Genomic DNA, 25,177 nt, shown 5'->3' on the forward strand with positions numbered 1-25,177 from the left:
TGAGACCGAGATCCCCATCGGTAGAACCGAATTGCTAGGGTTTGGCAGTGGCTTATGACAAATGAAACTCGGTGGCGCTGGATAGAAAGAGTCGGTAGGACCGAGTTTGGCTTAGGGTTTAGGTCATATGTGGATATGGGAAAGTAGTTGAGGGTTTTGGAGCATATCACTAAGCACATGAAGCAAGAGGCTCATTAAGCAACACCTCAGCCCTCCTTGATAGTATTGGCTTTTCCTAAAGACTCAATGTGATCTTGGATCACTAAAATATAAAATGAGGAGTCTTGAGCTTTTGAGCTTGAGCCAATCCTTTGTCCTTAGCATTTTGAGGGTTTCACTTTCACATCCATGCCATGCCAATCATTGAGCTTTCCTGAAATAATCATCTTGGAATAGCATTAGCTCAATGAGCTATATGTTGTTATGAATTACCAAAACCACCTAGGGATAGTTGCACTTTCACCCGTGGAGTCCCATTTTGCGGTACGCCACACCCCTCCCGATGAACAGGACCCCCGTTTCGACCGTGGCGCTCCAACACAAGTCCGCTTCCTCCGTTTTGCGGTACGCCACACCCCTCACCATCAACAGGACCCCCATTTCGACCGTAGGAGGTCCGTTTCCTCCGTTTTGCGGTACGCCAGACCCCTCCCGATGAACAGGATCCCGTTTTGAACGTGGCCGGTCGAACACAAGGCCGTTTCCTCCATTCTGGAGTACGCCAGGCCTCGTTTCCATCGGCTATTTCGTCCAAGCCCTCCCGATGAACACGACGACGCATTCCGTTCTGACCCAGCCGGTTGGCTCCCCATGAACACGACGACGATGTTGTTTCTCCGTTCCGACCCAGCCATGTACACAAGCCCTGGCCGTATGTACGCGCGAGTAGGCGTTCGAGACCCCGCCCGTATGTACGTACGTGTCCGTATTTACTTTCTTGCACCCTGGCCGCTGTAAGTACGTGTACATGCTACGTGCGCGCCTCTAGTACGACACGTGCGCGCCTCTACATTGATCAGTATGTACGTACACGTTCCCGACCAGAATGACAACGCTACGTACACTTCGACCAGGGGCGTCCCGACTGTCAGGCACTTCCTTGCGTGCGAAGATGTAGCTGGTGGGTCCCAACAGTCAGGGGGGCGAATCATTTTTTTGTTTTTGCCCAAACGCACTTCCTTGCATGCGAAGATGTAGCTGGTGGGTCCTAGCAGTCAGGGGGAAACGTTTTTTTTCATGAAATACGGTGGCCCGTCCGGTGGGTCCCCGCTGTTAGGTGGAGGAATAATTATTTTGCGCGTAATAAGGAGGCACTTCCTTGCTGCGGACATGGACCCAGCTGTCAGTCTCTCCACGTACAGTCCACATCCGATGGAAGCCGTTCCTTAATCACGTTGACCACGCCGCGCCGAGAGCACCAGGGCGGTGGACGACGGCGAGGCCTAGGAAGGGGACAACGCGCTGCCGGGGAAGACATGGCAGTGGATGCCCACGCGTAGAGGAGTACAGGGGTTCATTGGTTCGCTGCAGTGTGAGGCTGTCGTCGCCGCAGAATAACAGGGGGTGTGGGTGAGTAGAGGGATGGCCTGGCCATCGATGGGAATAGTAGGGGTGGTGAGGCCTCTGGGGCAGCACAGCCGGCCACGGGAGGCAGGAGCATGCGGCACGACCAACGCTGCTTTGGGCGGCTGGAGCAACAAGACCAGAGGTTGAAGAAGCACTACGGCCGTTGGATGGACATCGTACGGTCACTCGAGCTAGAATCATTCATATTGACTAAGTTGATAAAGCACTCCGTCCCCGTCAACTTAGTAGGCCCACAAGTCAGCCTCCCACCAAGGTGGGTCCCAACTAGCAGGAGGAGTATTCATTTTTTTTGTGCGTAATAAGGAGGCACCTCCGGTGGGTCCGAGCTGACAGCGGGGAAAACATTTTTTCGCGAAATACGTTGGCCCGTCCGGTGGGTCCTAGCAGTCAGGGGGGGAACGTTTTTTCACCAAATACTGTGGCCCATCCGGTGGGTCCCCGCTGTTAGGTGGAGGAATAATTATTTTCCGCGTAATAAGGAGGCACTTCCTTGCGGCTGCCGTGGACCTAGCTGTCAGCCTCTCCACGTATAGTACTCTTCCGATGGAAGTCATTCCTTGACCACATTGACCACGCCGCGCCGAGAGCACCAGGGTGATGGACGATGGCGAGGCCTAGGAAGGGGACGATGCGGAGCCGGGGAAGATGCGACAGTGGATGTCCGCATGGAGAGGAGTACGAGGGTTCACTGGTTCGGCTGCGTTGTGAGGCTGCCGTCGCCGCAGAATAACAGGGGGTGTGGGTGAGTGGAGGGATGCCCTGGCCAGCGGTGGGAGTAGTAGGGGGCGGTGAGGCCTGCGCGGCAGCACAGCCGGCCACGGGAGGCAGGAGCAGGCGGCACGACCGGCGCTGCTTTGGGCGGCTGGAGCAAGAAGACCAGAGGTTGAGGGAGCACGACGGCCGTTGGATGGACATCGTACGATCAGTGCAGCTAGAACCGTTTATATTGACTAAGTTGACAAAGCCCTTGGTACCCGTCAACTTAGTAGGCCCACAGGTCAGCTTCTGAAATGGTGCGCCCCAGATGTCAGGGGGAGGAATCATTTTTTGGGCGGGTGAAGCTAGAATATCCGAGATTGAAGAAGAAGCACGACATCCGTTGGATGGACATCCAATGGCCACTGCTGCTAGAAGCATGTGTTGACTATAAGTTGACAAAGCCTTGCATACGCGTCAACTCTTTTTTTTTGGGGACACGTCAACTTAGTAAGACCACAAGTATGTGGCAGAGAACTTATAGCCCATCTGAGATTTGTAAGAATGTGCAACCAATTTTTGAATTCTAATGGAATTTACTGCAGCCCATTTACAGATTGTTAAAAGTACAACCAATTTCAACCAACCATTCAAAACAGAATTCAATAAAATTTCCCACATTTTGATGGGATCCAAAATATTTTTATCCCAAAATTTCTAGTTAGATTAAATACAATTTCAATATAAATTTATATTACGTAAAAATCCAACAAAACATTGCGCTCACAAAAATTAATGAAATTAAAATTTTCAATATCCAAAAATAATATTTTATAAAGTAATTACGTGTTTGGTGCATTTTTTATAGTTACTGTCCAGTTTTTATAATTGCATCACATTTATTTTTTCTTAAAGCCCATTTTCTTGTTAAGCCCAATGCATCCCTCCTAGGAAAGATTTGCAGCCCAGCGGGGTGGAGAATAACAACTTGACCTTACCTGGGTATTCCTAAAAAAGTATAGCTGGGTTAGCCATTTTCAGCTTAAAAAAATTAATATCTGGGCTGGATATCTGGCCTGGGCTAGATGGGCCACAACCCGCCCAGTTAATAGCTGCAACGATGTTTTTGTTGTTGTTCATAGGAGAAAAATTAATATCTGGGCTAAACATCGCTCAAGAAAAACTCTGAAGTGCTCACACCTCAAAAACACAAATACTTCTCGAACTGCTTGGTCCCAGCTGTCGGCCGCTTCTTGTGCAATTCTCTCGTTTATTGACTACATAGGTTGAAAATGGTGTGGGACCCTGATGTTAGGAAACCAGGAGGAAACAAAAAAAAAATATTGTTTTATATACTAATAAGGAGGCACTTGCGTACGTGCAGCTATGGCCCTGGTGGGTCCCCACTGTCATCCACTCCAAGTAAAGTCATCTCCTCATCCTCATGTCCGTTGACCATGTTGACAACGCAAGACGGTGGCGCCACGGCGAGCGCAACAACAAGGACGACGGAGAGGGCCTCGTGGGCCCTACGGATGGTCTGATACAGCACCCACTGCTCATTCGGGAAGCCAGGATCATAGGGCCACATGTCCACAATGGCATTGTCGTTCGCTTGTTCACCGGTGCTCGTTGAGGAGACAGAGGTTGCAGCACAGGTCCTCCTGCGCTGGTAGATCTTCCGCCATTAGGGCGTCGAAGTGCGGCCGCACCTGCTGTAACGCCCACGATGCGGCTATATCTCCCACGTGTCGAAGCACGACTTAGAGGCATAACCGCATTGTAAGCAATGTCGCACGAGGGGTAATCATTACACATCCCATGTACTGAATAAGGAAAGAGGAACATAGTTCGCTTACAATCGCCACTTCACACAATACATGAATAAAGCATTACATCATCTAGATACAAACAAGGTCCGACTACGGAACCAAAATAAAAGAGGACTACCCCTAATGCTACAGATCCCCAATCGCCCCAACTGGGCTCCACTACTGAACAACTGGAAACGGAAACAACATAATGAACACGATCTTCATCGAGCTCCTCCTTGAGCTCGGTTGCGTCACCTGCACGGTATCATCGGCACCTGCAACTGGTTTTGGAAGTAAACTGTGAGTCACGGGGACTCAGCAATCTCACACCCTCGCGATCAAGACTATTTAAGCTAATAGGTAGGGTAAAAGGTATGAGGTGGAGCTGCAGCAAGCACTAGCATATATGGTGGCTAACTTACGCAAATGAGAGCGAGAAGAGGAGGCAAAGCACGGTCGAGAATCTATGATCAAGAAGTGATCCTAGACTACTTACGTTCAAGCATAACTCCAACACCGTGTTCACTTCCCGGACCCCGCCGAGAAGAGACCATCACGGCTACACACGCGGTTGATGCATTTTAATTAAGTTAAGTTTAAGGTTATCCACAACCAGACATTAAGAAATTCCCATCTGCCCATAACCGCGGACACGGCTTTCGAAAGATCAAATCCCTGCAGGGGTGTCCCAACTTAGCCCATCACAAGCTCTCACGGTCAATGAAGGATATTCCTTCTCCCAAGACAACCCGATTAGACTCGGAATCCCGGTTACAAGACATTTCGATAATGGTGAAACAAGACTAGCAAGACCACCCAGATGTGCCGACAAATCCCGATTTGAGCTGCACATATCTCATTCTCAGGGCACACCGGATGAGCCAGACGTCGGGTAGGCCAGCCTAGAGTTGCCCCTGGTAGCCCCGGACATCGCTCAGGTTGGACCAACACTTAGAGAAGCACTGGTCCCGGGGGGGGGGGTTAAAATAAAGATGACCCTTGAGTCTGCAGAACCCAAGTGAAAGATCGTGGATGTCGCCTAGAGGGGGGGGGTGAATAGGCGCTTTAAAATAATTACGGTTTAGGCTTGAACAAATGCGGAATAAACCTAGCAGTTAATTTGTCAAACACAAAACCTACAACAACTAGGCTCACCTATGTGCACCAACAACATATACTAAGCAAGATAAACAACTATGTGATAGCAAGATGTATGACAAGAAACAATACGGCTATCACAAAGTAAAGTGCATAAGTAAAGGGCTCGGGTAAGAGATAATCGAGGCACACGGAGACGACGATGTATCCCGAAGTTCACACCCTTGCGGATGCTAATCTCCGTTTGGAGCGGTGTGGAGGCACAATGCTCCCCAAGAAGCCACTAGGGCCACCGTAATCTCCTCACGCCCTCGCACAATGCAAGATGACATGATTCCACTAAGGGACCCTTGAGGGCGGTCACCGAACCCGTACAAACCCGTACACTTTGGCAACCCTTGGGGGCGTTCACTGGTACCCGTGAAATTGCTCGGGGCGATCTCCACAACCTAATTGGAGACCCCGACGCTTGCATGGAGCTTTACACCACAATGGAGCTCCGAACAACACCAACCGTCTAGGGCGCCAAGGCACACAAGAGGAACAAGCTCTAGGGTGCCCAAACACCCAATAGTAATAAGCTTCTCAAACTTCACTTCCATGTATCACCATGGAGAACTCAAACCGATGCACCAAATGCAATGGCAAGGGCACACGGAGTGCCCAAGCCCTTCTCTCTCAAATTCCACCGAAGCAACTAATGCTAGGGAGGAAAATGAGAGGAAGAACAAGAAGGAGAACACCAAGAACTCCGAGATCTAGATCCAAGGGGTTCCCCTCACATAGAGGAGAAAGTGATTGGTGGAAATGTGGATCTAGATCTCCTCTCTCTTTTCCCTCAAAAACTAGTAAGAATCCATGGAGGGATTGAGAGTTAGCAAGCTCGAAGAAGGTCAACAATGGGGGAAGAACACGAGCTCAAAGGATAAGGTTCATTGGGGAAGAAGACCCCCTTTTATAGGTGGGGAAAAATCCAACCGTTATGCTCACAGCCCGCACAGAGCGGTACTACCGCTCCAAGGAGCGGTACTACCGCTAGGGCGGAAGTACCCCTTTGAAAAACAACAGCGAGGAGGCAAAAGGCCGGTAGAACCGCCGGAGCGGTACTACCACTCGTCCTCACGGTACTACGGCTCGACCTCACGGTACTACCGCAAATGGTAGCGGTACTATTGCTTGCGAGCGGTACAAAAAAATACTTCCGTGCCTACTTCCGCTGAGCAAAACACGAGATTTTGGTCCAGAGCGGTACTACCTCTTAGGAGCCGCGGTAGTACTGCTCTGGAGCGGTACTACCGCTCAGGAGTCGTGGTAGTACTACTTTGGAGCGGTAGTAAAAAAATACATCCGCTCTAGCCATGGTAGTACCGCTGCAGCCTTTACAAAAACAACCATAACTTCTGCAAACGGACTCCGAATTCGACGAAACCAAGTTTGTTGGAAAGCTAGCGACAATGGCTAACACAATCTTGATATAAATACCAATAAGAAGCAAATGAGAAAAGGCCCAAAAGAAAAAGGTGAGAACCCTTCCTCGGAAAAGACCGGTAAAACCTCCAGCACCGAAAACATCATAGAAGACGCATGCAAACTCCGTTTTCGATGAACTCAAGCTTGTAATCAAGATGACCATAAGCTCTAAGACTCACAAAGAGAACCAAACAAGAACCAAGAAACATGATGCAAGGATGCAATGGTTTGAGCTCTCGACGAACAATACAATCAAGTTACTCACTTGAGAGCCCCCCCTTGATAGTACGGCTATCGATCCTATAACCCGGTCTACCAACTACCACCATGAGACCGGTAAAATAGAAAACCTATCAAGGGAAAACCTTTGCCTTGCACATGATCCACTTGAGCTAGATGATGACGATCTTGTCCTCCTCAATATGGACCACCTTTCTTGATTGCGTTGGGTCGATGGAGACTAGATGATTGCTCCCCCATACTCCACTATGGGTGAGCCACTCTTTGGCACATCTTCACAAGTCCATTGACACCACAATGGATGGCAAGATTCAAGCACTTGATCTCTTCGTGATTCTCCACTTGAACTTGCACACGACAATCTTGATGACGATCACCACTTGATGTCATCCTTCCATGGGTTGTATGATATCATCCTCTTGACGCAAGCCCATGGACATGTACCTAACCCCACATAGACTCTCACATAGACCATGGGTTAGTACACAAAGTGCAACGGACAATGGTTACCATACCATGGGATCACTTGATCCCTCTTGATACATCTTCTACTCTTTGTGAGTTGATCAACTCGATTCACTCTTGACTTAGTCTTGATCAACCTTGAATCTTTCCAACTCTCTTCGTTTGGATGATGTCTTGAAGGTAAACATGAATGATCACACAATCTTCTTCAAGACATGCTTGCAATAAGCTCAACACTCACATGACCAATCTTTGGATAATTCCTTAATAGCACCTTGGTCAACCCATAAACTCCTTGAAACCAACACATGGACTTCAAGAAATGCCTATGGAAAAATCCTTCAAATATAACTCAATGCAACCATTAGTCCATAGAGAATGTCATCAATTACCAAAACCACACATGGGGGCACCGCATGTCCTTTCAATCTCCCCCATTTTGGTAATTGATGACAATCACTTTCAAGAGAGTTTATATAAGTAATTATGCATCACCATGCAATGCAATAACCAATAATGCATGCGTAGGAGATGCGTATGCTTAGGAACAAACCAAAGCCAGAAGAGACAACTCTCTAAACTTCTCCACAAAACTCTCTGAAACTTCTCCCCCATTGGCATCGATTGCCAAAATGGGCTAAAAGCTTAGAAGGCCAGTATAAAATGTGTTCCTCCATAAATTGTGTATTTCTCAAAAAGAGAGTGGAATGCAATACACATATCCAACGGTAAATACTTGGAGGAAGACAAACTATATTGAGGCCCAAAGATTGCAAAAGGAAGATATGCCACAAGGACATAATCAAAGAGAGAAACAAGCAATCTAGCAATCAAAAGATACCAATTGAAGCAAGCTATCAAAAGATACCAATTGAACCAACTAGGCCAATGATCCTACGAGCCACATGAATAAAGGATATTATGATAAGAGCGGCGCAGAGTTCTAAAGAAACTAGAGAAGCTCCCCATGATTTGTGCACATCAAGAATTTTTGCATTTGGATACAAAGTGCACAAAATAGGATCATAGCTCCCCCAAAATCAATAGAAACTTACAACAAGTACAAGAGAGCATATAGGAAAATAAGCCTAGTACTTGCAACAAACACATGGTTGAGCAACAAGTAAGAGAGGCAACTTAAGAGTGGGCTCAACCAAAAAGATGTGTGTGAGTCAAGGCAATGCACTTAAGAAGACTAATGTACAGAAGAGCATTAAGCATCAATAAAGTCTTCAAAGAATGAGGCACACGGTGCAAGGCCTATCATTCCCACACACAACTAGCAAATGGGTTCACAAGCTTACTAATAAGCATATAGAGAACCTATGCTTGTGACAACCCGCGGTGAAGATAGAAGATGAAAGGCGCATCAAGACGAGGGATGCCAATTAAGATGGCAAAAACCTCGTAAAGATAAGCATGAGGAAAATAATCTTCACCACACAAGAGCGCATCAAGATGCAACGATAGAAGACACACACTCAAGGCAAAAGCTTTCACGGAGACACCAAAGAAATAACATAAGAAAGACAAGGTGGACGTGAAAGAAAGGATATCATCTAGATATGCAACTTCTCTCAAATGTATAAGATTCTAGGTAGACGGAATCATGATGATATATATATCTACAAAGAAGGATGTACACCCGAAATAGTTACAACACGAAGGAACAAGATATCCAAAAGGAAGTCATACATATACCAATAAGATATTTGCTTGAGAGCATAGCACATAGCCAGATATGGTCTTATTGTATATAAATGAATTCCAACCACACGAACATCAAAGACATCACAACTAGCAACAAGACATCATTGTTGGGATGATTTGAGAAAGGGAACAAGTATCACAAGAAAGAATGGATAACATGCCATGATACAACCTACACAAGGTTGATGCAAGAAATGTGTGCATGAAGTATATGAAGATACTTGTTACCGAGATAACATTGGAAGGATGTAGTAGATACCAATTGAAGGTACAAAGTAGTTCATTGATCATCCTAGCTTGACTCCAATAAACACATGGTGACAACACCTTCCTTGTGAGTGAGCCGAGCATCCAATGCATCTCCACTTGTTCCTAGAACAACAACACAAACAAAATGGTACCCAAACTCACTGGGACCAAAGAGTTAGAGAACCAACAACACATAGGACAAACTCCACATAAATATGTGCATATAGATATGAAAATGAATTTCATGCACATCTCATCCAATTTGAGACTTGGTGGAGTTCCCCCTATATATTGGGTCAAAGAAAGAAAACATGCCAAAGAAACTACAAGAAGTAAATATGCATGCTCAAGACTTTCAAGAACCGAGACCAAAAGCCAAAGAAATACCAAGCAGAGACAAGATACCAAATGAATAAATCATCACTTGGAGGATATCCATAAAAGATACATCAAGGAATGAGATATCCATTGATACACTCAAAAAGAAAGATGTCAAACTCCCAAAAGAGAGAATGGTTCCAAACAAACCAAGCCCTCTACAAAGTTTCATGATGGCACAAAGCACCAAAAAGAAACGGCTTGCCTTCCACAAACACACACTTGATAAGGATCACAAGGTGAGTGTTTTATAGAGAATAGGATAGCCCCCCCAAGACTATTGCATTATAGAGAATTTGCATTTGAATACAAAATGCACGAGGTGGGATCACCACTTTCACTATATCTAGAAAACACTAGACAAGGTCAAGAAATTAACAAGATCCACAAGTGGTATGGAATACAATGGGAGTTGACACAATCCTAGGCAAGAGATAAAGCAAATAAAAGCAAAGGCCAATGTAAACATGATCAATAATTTCTACCACACATAAGTGAGTACTAATTGTCAAAAGACAAGAAGTATTTGGAAATAATTCCCGGTGGTAGATAATAAGGATATCCGACATCATCTTCACACCAAACAAAAAGCAAATTGCAACTTGTAGAGCTAACATGCCACCTAGGAACAAGATAATTTACAATATCAACACTAGGTGACAATATCTCAAATGTACACATTTCTAGGCTAGTAATATACACATAGCATATTACTCCCCCATAATGTGATACCAATTAAGGATAAAGAAGAGGCAAATAAAAGGATCCAACAAGAGATAATTAATGGACTATTTAGAATTTGAGTTTCTCATGAGAAGACATACCACATAGTGACTAGATAATCTTGAAATATCACTACTAGATGGTATTACTCATGTACACACATTTATAGGATTGTGAGGTGCACAAAGCACATCACTCCCCCATAATGGGATATTCCATTAATCTCTCACAAGAGCCAACTAAGAAATAAACAAGATGCAAAAAGGCTCAACACACAACACACACGTACATGATGTGCAAACCAACATACACATACTTGATTTCTCAAGATAAGCAAATTGGAAGCACACCATATACAAGAACATGCAAGGTACAAAACCACAACATGCTAAGGGGCAAGTAACTTTCAAGTAAACAATTTAAGCACGAGTTACTGCAAGGAGGAACACTGGATATAAGATAGAAACTTGATAACCCGAATGACTTGGCTTGAGACAATAAGAATGATGAAGTCCCCTTAATTCTTCATAATGTAGCCAAGTCTCCAAAGACCTCCAACAACACCTATTGATCAAGTATGAGCTAGTTGGTCCCCAACCAAGTTGGGTCCTAAGAGGTTAGTCACAATAGGCTTGGCTACCCAAATGGTTGTTTTCTTGACACCACTTTGAGCACCAACAAATTTGGCAAACACATTTCCAACCTTATCCTTCCCAAGAGAATAGATATCATCAATTAGAATAGGGTTGGATAAGGTACCATTTGTGCATGAAGAAGCCACGTGACCTTTTTCACGACATAGGTAGCAACGTCTACTCTTTACTTTCTTCTCACTTGATTTCTCAACTTGAGAAGCATTAGCTTGAGTTTTCTTGGGAAGAGGCCTTTCTTCAACTTGAGGTTGAGAATGAGAGTGAACTTGTGGCCGCTTCCCTTGTTGCTTGTCACTAATGGGCTTCTTCTTCAATGGTCAAGATCTAACATGATGCCCTTCTACTTTGCACTTGAAGCAAACAATCTTGGCTGAATTCTTGACTTGTTCTTGGCCCTTCTTTTTGTTCACTTTGGACTTCTTCTTATTGTTGGAGTTGAATCCAAGTCCACCTTTGTCATTGGGGGATTTTTGCACACTCAAGATATTGTTGAGTGTGAATTTCCCTCCATGACTCTTTTCCAAGTCTTTCTTCAAAGAAGTGACTTGGGCCTTGAGCTCTTTGATTTCCTCTGCATGGTTAGTCTCAACACAAGTACTAGAGGAAGTATAAGCTTCATCGTTAGAGCAACAAGGCAAGGAAAGCAATTCATCACAAGATGTACCAATGTTATGCATGGATGAATCGCGAGGACTAGCACAAGGCAATATAGCATTTTGACCAAAAGTAGTGCTAGTGTCCACATGAGGCTCACTAGATGTTACCTTAGCAATCATGGCCTCATGAGCTATCTTTAGCACATTATGGGATACTAGAAGATCATCATGAGAGCTTGAGAGCTTTTCATGACTTTCTTCCAATTTCCCATAATTGCTAGATAGCAACTCAAGTTGAGCCTGTAGCTCAACATTCTCCTTCAAAATGGATGATTCACAAGTAATAGAGTTAGTAGCACAAGCATCATCATTAACAACAAGAGGAGAGGACAACTTGGAAAGCTCTTTTAAATAAGAAGCTTCAAGTTGAGCATGAGACTCGGTGAGTTTGATGAGCTCACCCTTAATGACCCTTGAGCCATTTTCGAGGTGCTCAAAATCCTCAAGGAGTCTAGCATGAGCAACTTCAAGCTTAGCATTTTTAGTTTCAAAATCATTGGCCACCACAAGAGCTCTATCACAAGATTCCCTCACTCTAGATAATTCTAGAGCAAAAGTCTCCTCAAGAGATCCCTTGGTGGTTTGTTCAAGTTCAAGAGCTTGAGAGAGGTCCGCAATCTCATTAGCGTAATCATGCTCATGACCTTCCATTTTATCAATGGTGACCTCATGCTCCTCAAGACGAGATTCCAACTCATCAATATATTTCTTGCCCTCAGTAGCAATAGACACGATTTCCATGAAGTTGGAACAAGCAATTTTATTCTTAAGAAGAGCTTTAAAAATCATTTCCCCCTTAATTTTTAAGGAGGCAACATCATCATTCTCTTCATCATAATAAACATCATCATCACTCTTGCCATCATCAATATCATCACAAGATATATTGGGATTCAAAGTCAGAGATACCTTTGAAGCCTTGGACATAAGGCAAAAAGCTATAGATGATGATGTAGGATCCCTTGGGGCACCATTAAACACCACATCTTGTTCCATGGAGTGTTGGGTTTCCTCTACATTGTTAGCACAACAATTCAAGGAAATAGATGCATTTTTATCATGGCAACAAGACATAGCAAGCATATCATCATGAGATTTAGTCAAGCAATTTCTACATGATATGCAAGGACTATCAACACAAGCATGTGAAACATTTGGAGTGCTCGAAGTGCTAAAGTCCAAAGATGAAGCATTGCAATAAGAAAGTGATGAAGGATTATCAACAATAAGCCCACTATCATCATTGCAATGAACACCACTACTCACCATATCATTACCTTGTGGAAAACCACATGTAGGTGAAGTAGAAGAAGTTGAGAACGCAACACAGTTGGAGGTGGAGGGAGAACGATCATCCTTACAAATCTTGGACACACCATATTTATCTTGAAGCTTTGTACACAACTCATGAGCATCCCGGAACGACATGAGTTCAAATATAACTACATTGCTCAAAGCATCGAAAAGCACATTAGAAGCTTGAGCATTGAGATAAGAGTTTTTCTCATCCACTAAAGATAAGCTTTGGGGATCCTTTGGAGGAGAAAAACCCATATCTACAATTCGCTCTAAATTTGGGTCCATGACCCTAAAGAGATCAAGCATGCGAATTACCCAAACATCAAAATTTGTGCCATCGAAACTAAGAGTGTCAGAGAATCCTAATCCCCTAGTCGACATCTTTACTCTCTAGGCGGTTAAGGCCAACAAAGAGAGACGAGGCTCTGATACCAATTGAAAGATTGTGGATGTCGCCTAGAGGGGGGGTGAATAGGCGCTTTAAAATAATTACGGTTTAGGCTTGAACTAATGCGGAATAAACCTAGCGGTTAATTTGTCAAACACAAAACCTACAACAACTAGGCTCACCTATGTGCACCAACAACTTATACTAAGCAAGATAAACAACTATGTGATAGCAAGATGTATGACAAGAAACAATACGGCTATCACAAAGTAAAGTGCATAAGTAAAGGGCTCGGGTAAGAGATAACCGAGGCACGCGGAGACGATGATGTATCCCGAAGTTCACACCCTTGCGGATGCTAATCTTCGTTTGGAGCGGTGTGGAGGCACAATGCTCCCCAAGAAGCCACTAGGGCCACTGTAATATCCTCACGCCCTCGCACAATGCAAGATGCCGTGATTCCACTAAGGGACCCTTGAGGGAGGTCACCGAACCCGTACAAACCCGTACACTTTGGCAACCCTTGGGGGCGGTCACCGGTACCCGTCAAATTGCTCGGGGTGATGTCCACAACCTAATTGGAGACCCCGACGCTTGCCCGGAGCTTTACACCACAATGGTTGAGCTCCAAACAACACCAACCGTCTAGGGCGCCAAGGCACCCAAGAGGAACAAGCTCTAGGGTGCCCAAACACCCAAGAGTAATAAGCTTCTCAAACTTCACTTCCACGTATCACCGTGGAGAACTCAAATCGATGCACCAAATGCAATGGCAAGGGCACACGGAGTGCCCAAGTCCTTCTCTCTCAAATCCCACTGAAGCAACTAATGCTAGGGAGGAAAATGAGAGGAAGAACAAGAAGGAGAACACCAAGAACTCCAAGATCTAGATCCAAGGGGTTCCCCTCACATAGAGGAGAAAGTGATTGGTGGAAATGTGGATCTAGATCTCCTCTCTCTTTTCGCTCAAAAACTAGCAAGAATCCATGGAGGGATTGAGAGTTAGCAAGCTCGAAGAAGGTCAACAATGGGGGAAGAACGCGAGCTCAAAGGATAAGGTTCATTGGGGAAGAAGACCCCCTTTTATAGGTGGAAAAAAATCCAACCGTTATTCTCACAGACCGCATAGAGCGGTACTACCGCTCCAAGGAGCGGTACTACTGCTAGGGCGGAAGTACCCCTTTGAAAAACAACAGCGAGGAGGCAAAAGGCGAGTAGAACCGCCGGAGCGGTACTACCGCTCGTCCTCATGGTACTACCGCTCAACCTCATGGTACTACCGCAAATGGTAGCGGTACTACTGCTTGCGAGCGGTACAAAAAAAATACTTCCGTGCCTACTTCCGCTGAGCAAAACACGAGATTTTGGTCCGGAGCGGTACTACCGCTTAGGAGCCGCGGTAGTACTGCTCTGGAGCGGTACTACCGCTTAGGAGACGCGGTAGTACTGCCCTGGAGCGGTACTACCGCTCAGGAGCCGCAGTAGTACTGCTCTGGAGCGGTAGTAAAAAATTACATCTGCTCTAGCCACGGTAGTACGCTGCAGCCTTTACAAAAACAACCATAACTTCTGCAAACGGACTCCGAATTCGACGAAACCAAGTTTGTTGGAAAGCTAGCGACAAGGGCTAACACAATCTTGATATAAATACGAATAAGAAGCGAATGAGAAAAGTCCCAAAAGAAAAAGGTGAGAACCCTTCCTCGGAAAAGACCGGTAAAACCTCCAACACCGAAAACATCATAGAAGACGCATGCAAACTCCGTTTTCGATGAACTCAAGCTTGTAATCAAGATGACCATAAGCTCTAAGACTCAGAAAGAGAACCAAACAAGAACCAAGAAACATGATGCAAGGATGCAATGGTTTGAGCTCTCGACGAACGATACGATCAAGCTACTCACTTGAGAGCCCCCCTTGATAGTACGGCTATCGATCCTATAACCCGGTCTCCCAACTACCACCATGAGACCGGTAAAATAGAAAAGCTATCAAGGGAAAACCTTTGCCTTGCACATGATCCACTTGAGCTAGATGATGACGATCTTGTCCTCCTCAAGATGGACCACCTTGTTGATTGTGTTGGGTCGATGGAGACTAGATGATTGCCCCCCCCCATACTCCACTATGGGTGAGCCACTCTTCGGCACATCTTCACAAGTCCATTGACACCACAATGGATGGCAAGATTCAAGCACTTGATCTCTTCGTGATTCTCCACTTGAACTTGCACACGACAATCTTGATGACGATCACCACTTGATGTCATCCTTCCCATGGGTTGTATGATATCATCCTCTTGACGCAAGCCCATGGACATGTTCCTAACCCCACATAGACTCTCACATAGACCATGGGTTAGTACACAAAGTGCAACGGACAATGGTTACCATACCATGGGATTACTTGATCCCTCTCGGTACATCTTCTACTCTTTGTGAGTTGATCAACTCGATTCACTCTTGACTTAGTCTTGATCAACCTTGAATCTTTCCAACTCTCTTCGTTTGGATGATGTCTTGAAGGTAAACATGAATGATCACACAATCTTCTTCTTCAAGACATGCTTGCAATAAGCTCAACACTCACATGACCGATCTTTGGATAATTCCTTAATAGCACCTTGGTCAACCCATAAACTCCTTGAAACCAACACATGGACTTCAAGAAATGCCTATGGAAAAATCCTTCAAATATAACTCAATGCAACCATTAGTCCATAGAGAATGTCATCAATTACCAAAACCACACATGGGGGCACCGCATGTCCTTTCACCAAGGGAAAAAGAGGCTAGGTGGCGAATGGTAAAACCAAGGTTGGGCCTTGCTGGAGGACTTTTATTCAAGGCGAACTGTCAAGGGGTTCGCATTATAACCCAACCATGTAAGGAACGCAAAATCAAGGAACATAACACTGACATGATGAAAACTAGGGCGGCAAGAGTGGAACAAAACACCAGGCATAAGGCCGAGCCTTCCACCCTTTACCAAGTACATAGGTACATTAAAGTAAATAAGAGATATTGTGGCATCCCAAAAAATATCCATGTTCCAACATGGAACCAAACTCCAATCTTCACCTGCAACTAGCAATGCTATAAGAGGGGCCGAGCAAAGTGGTAACATAGCCAAACAACGGTTTATTAGGACAAGGTTGGTTAGAGGCTTGACATGGCAATATGGGAGGCATGATATAGCAAGTGGTAGGTATCGCAACATAGGCATAGCAAAAGAGCGAGTAACTAGCAAGCAAAGATAGAAGTGATTTCAAGGGTATGGTCATCTTGCCTGAGATCCCGCAAGGAAGAAGAACGAGTCGATGAAGGAGACAAACAGGCGTAGTCGAATGGATCCTCACAACTCCGGAACGAAACCGAAGCTAACGCGAGAAGTAACCCGGAAAGAAGCAAACAACATAGTAAACAACCATCACATGAACATGGCATGATGCACAACCAAGTATGATGCATGTTCGGTTTAATCAGGCATGGCATGGCAAAATGCACAAGCAAAACTACAAGTTAAGTGGAGCTCAATATGCAACAGGTTGCATATTAACGAAACACCACGTGACTTATTTAGTTCTCTCTCGTTTAGGTACTCAACAAAATTAGATGTTGGTTAGCATGGCAAGAGGTGAAGCACAACAAAACTATCTATCTAGGCAAGTTTAAATGAGGCCGGAAACAACGAACAAAAAATCCGGAAACTCCTCATGTGCATATATTAGGTTTGGTCCTATTCTGTCCTAAACAAAATTTTAGAGTTATTAAGCATGCAAAGTAAAGCCACCATGTTAAACTAGGCAAAATTCTACCCCATTAACATATAAAGATTAAATAAAACCGAGCTACAGTTAAATAGTTATGAATTAACTCATTTTAACATGCTATATGAGCGAATTTAAACAAACATCATTTTAAGCATTTCAAACATGGATGAAAGTGACATATTATGAAACTAGACGAATTTCTAAGCATGTTTCATATATAAGGTTTTTACATGTGATGCATAGTTTGTGAGTTATTAAATGTATGAACATGATGGCCTTTTTTGTAAAACTGCGCAATCTTTGGATAATTAGGAAAAACCTCCAGAACTGAAAAAAAACATAATGGGCCGAATCAGAGGCCGGCCCAACAGTGCACAGTGGGCTGGAAGGGCTGCTCACATTGGGCTTGGCCCGACAGAAGAAAAGCAAAGGGGCGCTGGGGAGGGGGTCTCTCCCCATGGGCCATGGCCCAGTTCGGAGATGAGGTGAGGCCGGAAGGGGGGGGATGCAGGCCGAGGCGAGGCCGGCCCAGGCGAAGTCAACGCGCCTGGTTCCTTCGCTGCAGGGAAGCAGGGGATCGAGCCCGTGCTCGACAGGAGGAAGCTACGGCGCAGGGACGTGGTCAACGTAGACGGTCGAGGCAGAGGCCATGCAGGTGAGGTCTGGCAGGGGCGCTGAGCTCGACTAGATCCGGTGCTCGGGCGTCGGACTTGGCAAGGCGGCGACCTGCGAGATTCACTAGCGTCTGCACTCGTGGCAACTGGGCGACGCAGGCGCGACAACAGGGAGGCCGGCGAGACTTGCCGCAGCAGGACCGGTCGGAGGAGGAACTTGGCGCATCAGGGCTTCACGGGAGGGCGAAGGAGGACCGGACCCGTGGCCAGGGATGCAGTATCCGGTGAAGAACAATGGCGAACGGCAACGACCGCGGATGCTGGCGCGACGCTCCACTTCTCCTGTGCTCGTGAACAGAGAGAGAGACATGAGAAAGAGCAGGGAGATGGATAAAAGAGAGAGGGGGAGGAAGGAGAGCGGGACGCCCTGGTCGCCGGCAGCTCGAACCGGTGGCCGGACGACGGGGCACGGATGTCCGAGGAGCTCCTAGACAGGGGCTCGGGCGGCTGCAGGCGCGAGCGAGCAGGAGGCTCGCAGCGGAAGAGCTTGGGCAGGGGAAGGCATCCATGGGGATTGGGAGGTGGCTGGATTGGTGGATGGCTGCGGGCGCACTGGTTGGGTGGAGTTGGATCGGTGGCTGGTTCGGGTGGATCAAGGGGAGGAGATGGTTGGTACTTGCTGAAAACGAGGGAGATGGTCGGCTCAGCTGGATCGGGAGGGATCACGAGGAAAACAAGGTGGTGGCGGCGCGAGGGAAGGGAGGATGGGACAGGCTAGGACTAGGGTTTAGGATAATATTTATAGCGAGGGGATTAGGGTAGGGTTATCTGGACCCTCCGATTTAGATCGGGCGGTCGAGAAAAATAGGTTAGGGAGCCCAATAAACAAAAAGGAGATGTTTTGTAGAAGTTTGGGGATGATCCGGATCCAACAGTGACGACTGCCCGGTTCGGGTCTGGGACAGCTCTCGGACGCGCGTGTGAGGAGGGCCACAGGCTGACGAGAGAGCTTAGGGTAGGCCTGGCGGTAGGTAGTGGACTGTGCAGAAGGCCTCATGCTGAGAGAAGAGAAGAGAGAGAGGCCCGACGACTGTTTCCGAAGACAGAAAACGTCCGACGTGTGCCCGGCTATAATGCCGCTATAGTTTAACGGTTGGGCTATCAAACGAACTCCGAATGCGATGAAACTTGACAGGAGGTCTACCTACACTATAATAAGACCACACACCAACTCTCATCCCATTCCGAGAACATTTTCCAGCCACTTATCAAATACAATTTCGGACATGCCGCGGGCGCGTGCAAGTGTGTCTAGACTCAGAACGGACAACAGAAGGAACGGGGAGACCCGGACGGATGCAAGTTTTGAAAACATGCAGATGCAATGCGGATGATGACATGACAAGATGCAACACGCAAGCAAATGACAAGGCAACGACAGCGAATAGCTGGAAGACACCTGGCATATCGGTCTTGGGGCGCCACACCTGCCCTATGGTGAACACGGCATGAATCGGCTTGGATAGTGGCGCCGACTCCTGGTCGGAAGCTACGTCCATCGTCTGATTGTCGTCGCTCAGCTCGGCGAGGTAGCTGGCGAGCCAACATGTCTGGCTGCTGGACCGACCCGCTGCCAAGCACGAGTATGACTGCCCTGGCCCACCCAGACCGCCTCCCTCGCCCGCGCGCGCTTTCTACCTGAAATAGTCAGCGCCGCCCGCCCCGCTTCCCGGTGCATGTGATTGCTCCACCTTCAAACGACACAAGTGTCATCCGTCCGTCCTTCTGCCGCCCACATTAATGATACGCGGTTGCCGAGGCAGCTACTCCGGCGCCACATGTCCGTCCCTCCGCCACCCACCATTGCTATATAAACTGCTGCGCCGGCCATAGCCACAGTCATCCGCATTCGTTCCTATTCTCCTGTCCACACCAATACCGCCCACCATGGCTTCCTCGTGCTCCAGCGCTATTCGGGACAGGTGGACAACGGACCACAAGAAGATGGAAGCCATTGCTGCCGACTGGCTGACCGGCAGGCAGCCTGAGGACGACGACGTCCCAATGGAGAACATGGTAGTCGACGATCCGGCGCCAACCACCTCCTCCGTGCCATCCTCGCCGGTGAATTGCACCATGACCATCGGTGAGGCCCGTGCCCAATATATGGACACGGTGAGGCAGAAGCGTGAGGAGCAGTTCCGGGAGGCGCAGGCCGACGCCGCCTACAACCACCATCTCCTCCAGGAGCACCTGCAGGCGGAGGAGAAGATCGCCGCGGAGCGGGTGGAGCAGGAGGCGCTGCTCGACTCATACTGCTCCGCCCGTGAGGGCCGCCTCGAGCACTGGCGATACTGCATGCGGGTGGTGGAGGCTGCGGCCGCCTACAAAGAGGGCGATGAAGCGGGCGAGGCGCTGTTTGGCGAGACCGAGGACGAGGAAGAGGACAATGCCGGCTCCGACGAGTCCCCGCTCCACTGGCATCGACAAGGCCCTCCTCCGCCGAGGCCCCGTGACGCCAACAACGAGGCAGAGGACACCGCCGGCTCCACCGAGGCCCCACCCTGCCGGCAATGAGGGGGAGGATTTCCCCCGCTCCGCCGAGGCGCCGTCCGCCGGCAACGAGACAGATGACATCGCCGGCTCCGCCGAGGCCCCGCCCCACTGCCAGCGAGGCCGCGCCACGCAGAAAACGAGGAAGAGTAGAACACGGTAGGTCGCCGCCGCTCGGGTCCAAGTAAAGCCATCGCTGCTACCCTCGGTTGAAGCCAAGCTAGGCGGGTTGACCACTGACGGCCGGTTAGCTTCTTGGTGGCGACGTGGAGTCGGAGAGCTATGTTGGAGAAGGACGCTGCTTCTACTTAACTGCTGGTGCAGTTGGCTAACTGACACGTGGGCCCAACAGGCATCTGGGCCACATGTCAGTTACACAACTGCACCTGCAGTTAAGTCACTGAAGCTTCTGTTCGGCTCAGCAGGACACAGGTGGGTAGCTTCAGTTGATTAATTATACCTCCAGTGCACCCCTTTTTAGTTGAAGAATGTATGAAATGTAATGAAATCCGGCATGTTTATATGAAATCCGACTGTGTATGAATGAATTTATTTTGATTAGTTCGAATTCTTGTATCACTGGCATTGGATGAACATGCAAAACAATACGTACTAGCATTATTCCCAGGGTGATCACCTCGTTTGCAGCAGCTTCACATGTACTCCCTCCGATCCTTTCTAGTCAGCATACAAGTTTTGTCTACAGTCAAAGTATCTCTACTTTGACCAATCTTATAGAAAAAAGTATGCACTTTCACAATGTGCGAAGTAAAAAGGAACAGAAGGAGTACAAAGAGTTTGAGCAGCTTTTTAGTGTTCCTGTACATTGCAATCAAACACACAGGCCTGGCAATTCATAGAGAACATTCAAAACAATCGATGATTATGCATCTCAGCGATTCACATGTCAGAGCCAATATTTACTTCACAACTAAAGAATAAAGAAAAAATGGATCGACGCTGCTGACAGCAAAGGGCGTCCCATTCGAAAATATCAAACGCATGTCTTCTTGCTAAAATCAATGAGCAAAATTTGACAAGGTTTTCCCATTCCAAAATATCAAATGCCTACGATTGTGGAATGGGCAGGGTTTGCCATCAGTTCGGACATTGACATGGCACCTCGTGCTAAATAAACCAGCTGTTCTTTTTGTGCAGTTCCACCAAAATCAACCAAATTCGCATGTAGCTTGTATGATTTCGCCCATATATGTTGCAACACCTTGAACTTATCGGCACCTCCTTTCTTGTGGTGGAAATGAATGATTCGATGTATTCATGAACATTTTGTGCAGTTCCCATTGAAATCAAGCTGAGCACCCTGTTTGCACAAAGACAAAAAAGTGATTAGTATAAAGCAAACTGTACTATGAATTGACAGTTTAAACAGGCACCGACATGGTCCCTGTAGAGCACACTTTTCGAAAAATGGAACTCACCAGAGAGAATCCTAGAACAACATTGTACTCACGCATCACGGCAAGAAAATGGAGATTTGTCAGTCCTTCTGAGCTGAAGTTAGTTTGGTCTTGTGGGGGGGGGGGGTAATGTAACCATCCTTCAACTGCCCCTTCTGATGAGAAGATAGACAGGGCTTCTTCATCCTGGCATAATCGGAACTAGTCACTTCACGTACTCCATATTATTCTTCAGAGGAGGATGATCCTATTGTGCAAATACAAGAGGATAACTAAATGCTAGCATCCCTGTTTGCTCGAAAAAAGGAAAGGAAATATTTAAAACAGCACAGATGAAGCACTTCTCAAGGACAATACCACTTTTTGATGACAATATCTAAATAGTAGCACAACACCAATAGAGATGACAAAGCTCAATCATATGGATGAAATCAGTGGGCGAGTACCAACCTTTATCAGGAGGCTTATTGTGTAGAGCATACAGATGAAGCACTTCTCCAGAACCATCTGTTGCTATCTACTGTGGTGGGCATGCTTACTATATACTCCTCGATTAGATTAATGTTTCCAACATCTTCTTGTGTAGTTGCACTAAAATATATGGTATCTTCAAAGAAGATCCCTGTTTGCACAAGTAGAGATAATTATGTATTACATTAAGAGTGGCATCAAATCAGTGGCAAAACAATTGATCGTTCCAGCCATAGAAATAAATTAAGATGCAAAACTATATCATTACTTGTGTCATCATAGTTACAGTGCTTCATTACAGCACCAGGAGTTGATTTTTGTTTTTCTTCCGCTTGTTCTTCCCCTTCATCACTTGGTTCAATAACAGTCAAGCTTCGCCTTCAATGTAAGATTTGGCATGTCAATTAGGTTGCACAAGTATAGCACTAAACAATGAAATTAATTTTCTGATGAAAGTGGCAAAATACAGGCCAACAGTTGTGAAATATCCTTATCTTAGCTCAATGGGATATTGCGGTGCACATACGGATTGGAAGTCTTGTCTCCATTTGTGCAGTTCACTAAAATCAAGCAACATTACCGTACAAGTAGCACAACATATGAAAGCACACTGCAGAATCATGTGAAAGAAGGCTAGTACTGACCTCTGATGACGCAGAATTCAAACAACTCACAAGAAGAAGATCTGAACCAAATTTGCCAACACGGATAGGAAGTAAGATCTCCTTTTGTGCAGTTCCACTAAGATCAAGCAATAAACCAACGTTGTCGGTGTGACATTTTGGTTGAACTACACAAAACACTCTTAAAACAAAAGTGTTTTGTGCAGTGCAACAAAAGGTCACAATGGCAACGAGGTGAAGTAGATAACCCTGTTTACACAGAGGTGCAAAGGAAACAACTAGTGGTCAATAACTGTGGATGACACAGAAGCCAACAAAAAGAAGCATCTACCTTACCTAAATGGGAAAGAAAGCAAGACAGTAGCATTTCTCAAATGGTGGCATTGATTAATATTAATAGAGAGATTACATTAACAATAAAATTTGTTAAACATGTAATTTGCTTTTAACTGTGGCATTGCATAAACTTTCCAGCGGCATTATTAGAGGGTGCTTGTTTACAGGGACATTTTGGTGGAGAGACTAAAAAAACTCTGTGTCAGTCCCATCTAAACCAAATAGGAGGGACTTTTAGGGACTAAAAGTGGTCATTTGGGACTAAAGAAAGAAGACCCCGAGGGAGTCTTTTTGGGACTTTTTCCAACAGTTGCCCCTGCCACGCATCGCACCTTGTCTCTATTAGTTCATTACTAGGGGTAACATGGTCTTTTGGCATGTCATTTAATAACCTCTAGTCCATGTTTAGTCCCTGGAACCAAGAAGGTAGGGACTAGGGAGTTTTTAACCAAACAGGCCTTAGATTAACAACAGCTAAAGAGTTGCACGGGACAGTGGACGCACCAGCACCATGTGCATATACCGATGTACTGGGGTGATGCATAGTCTATTGCAACAAAGAACAAGCAACCAAGGAGCATATTTGTGTTGGTCCTAGTTTTGTTATCTTTAGACACCTTTCCCTATGTGAGCGTAGAAAATCTAGTTCTGCTCAAACTCTACAGCCTTGTCCCCCAAAACAAAAGATCGGTTCGTTACAGATGTGTGTACTGTGTTTGTCATTGTTTTCCCTTTGCGACCAACGTAGGTGCTGGATAGCCAGTCTATACTAGTACTTTCCCCACTTCCTTTCCTCTATGAACCACGTCCTAGATTTATGCTATACAACTTTCCCCACTACTTTCCCCCATTCCTGTCCTCTTCGAACCATGTCTTAGATTCATGCGATACAACTTTCCCCACTACTTTCCCCCTTCCTTTCCTTTTTGAACCACGTCCAAGATTCATGCTATACAACTTTTCCCACTAATTTCCCCCATTCCTTTCCTCTTTGAACCATGTCCTAGATTCATGGTATACAACTTTCCCCACTACTTTCCTGTTTAATCCAACACCTAGATTCGAGTGCAAAAGCGAAAAAAGCCCACATGCAGCTAGAGCAATGCATGTGGAATAAGTAAATTATACCTTAAGGTTCTTGGGGTGTGGTTCGGTGGGCGACCCGAGGCCGTTCGACCCACACTATGTACGGCGGCGAAGAAGAAGGGGTCGAAGGCCCTCCCGCGCCACCGCTGGGTGAAAGTGAACAACTGCGCCAGTAGTGGATTCCCTCCTCCCTCGCCGACGGCGACAATGTTAAGCCTCCTTCCCTTCCCGGCGGACGGATCCTGCCGGCTCTTTGACCAGCAGTGAGGGGAGAGAGAGAGGCCAACGAAGTCTTGTTTAGATCTGGAGAGGGTGAGAGAGTGTGAAGAGAGTAACTACAAGCAGACCAGCAGTGAGGGGAGAGAGAGAGGCCAATGAAGTCTTGTTTAGATCTGGAGAGGGTGAGAGAGTGTGAAGAGAGCAACTACAAGCGCTGAGGCTCCAGCGTGTAATATATACTGGAGAGAGTGTGAAGAGTGCAAACCCTAGAAAACAAGCGCTGAGGCTGCAGCTTATACGTGATGAGGTGATTATATGGTCACTATGAGATCGTATAGCTCTGTATCCATCCATTTTGACCAGTAGTACATTACCTCTCTCCACGTAGTACGTTGGGTCCCATCAGTCAGAGGGTGAAACAAACAAATTAATAAGAAAAAATAAAAGTGCTAGCGGTGTATCTTACCTCACACATCTCGCTACTGCTCGGGAACACTGTCCAATTGATGCCTCTGTTCGCTCATGTACTATTTTAAGTGAATCCTTATTATAACATGCACACAATTTTGGGCACTTGTATTCGACCTAAGTCTGTGTGCCACCGTATCTCGTATGACTCCCTCCGTCTAGGTGTAATAAGTCACGTTAGAAGGTGCAGC

This window comes from Triticum aestivum, chromosome 6A (assembly GCF_018294505.1).
Source record: "Triticum aestivum cultivar Chinese Spring chromosome 6A, IWGSC CS RefSeq v2.1, whole genome shotgun sequence".
In the NCBI taxonomy this organism is placed as follows: Eukaryota; Viridiplantae; Streptophyta; class Magnoliopsida; order Poales; family Poaceae; genus Triticum; species Triticum aestivum.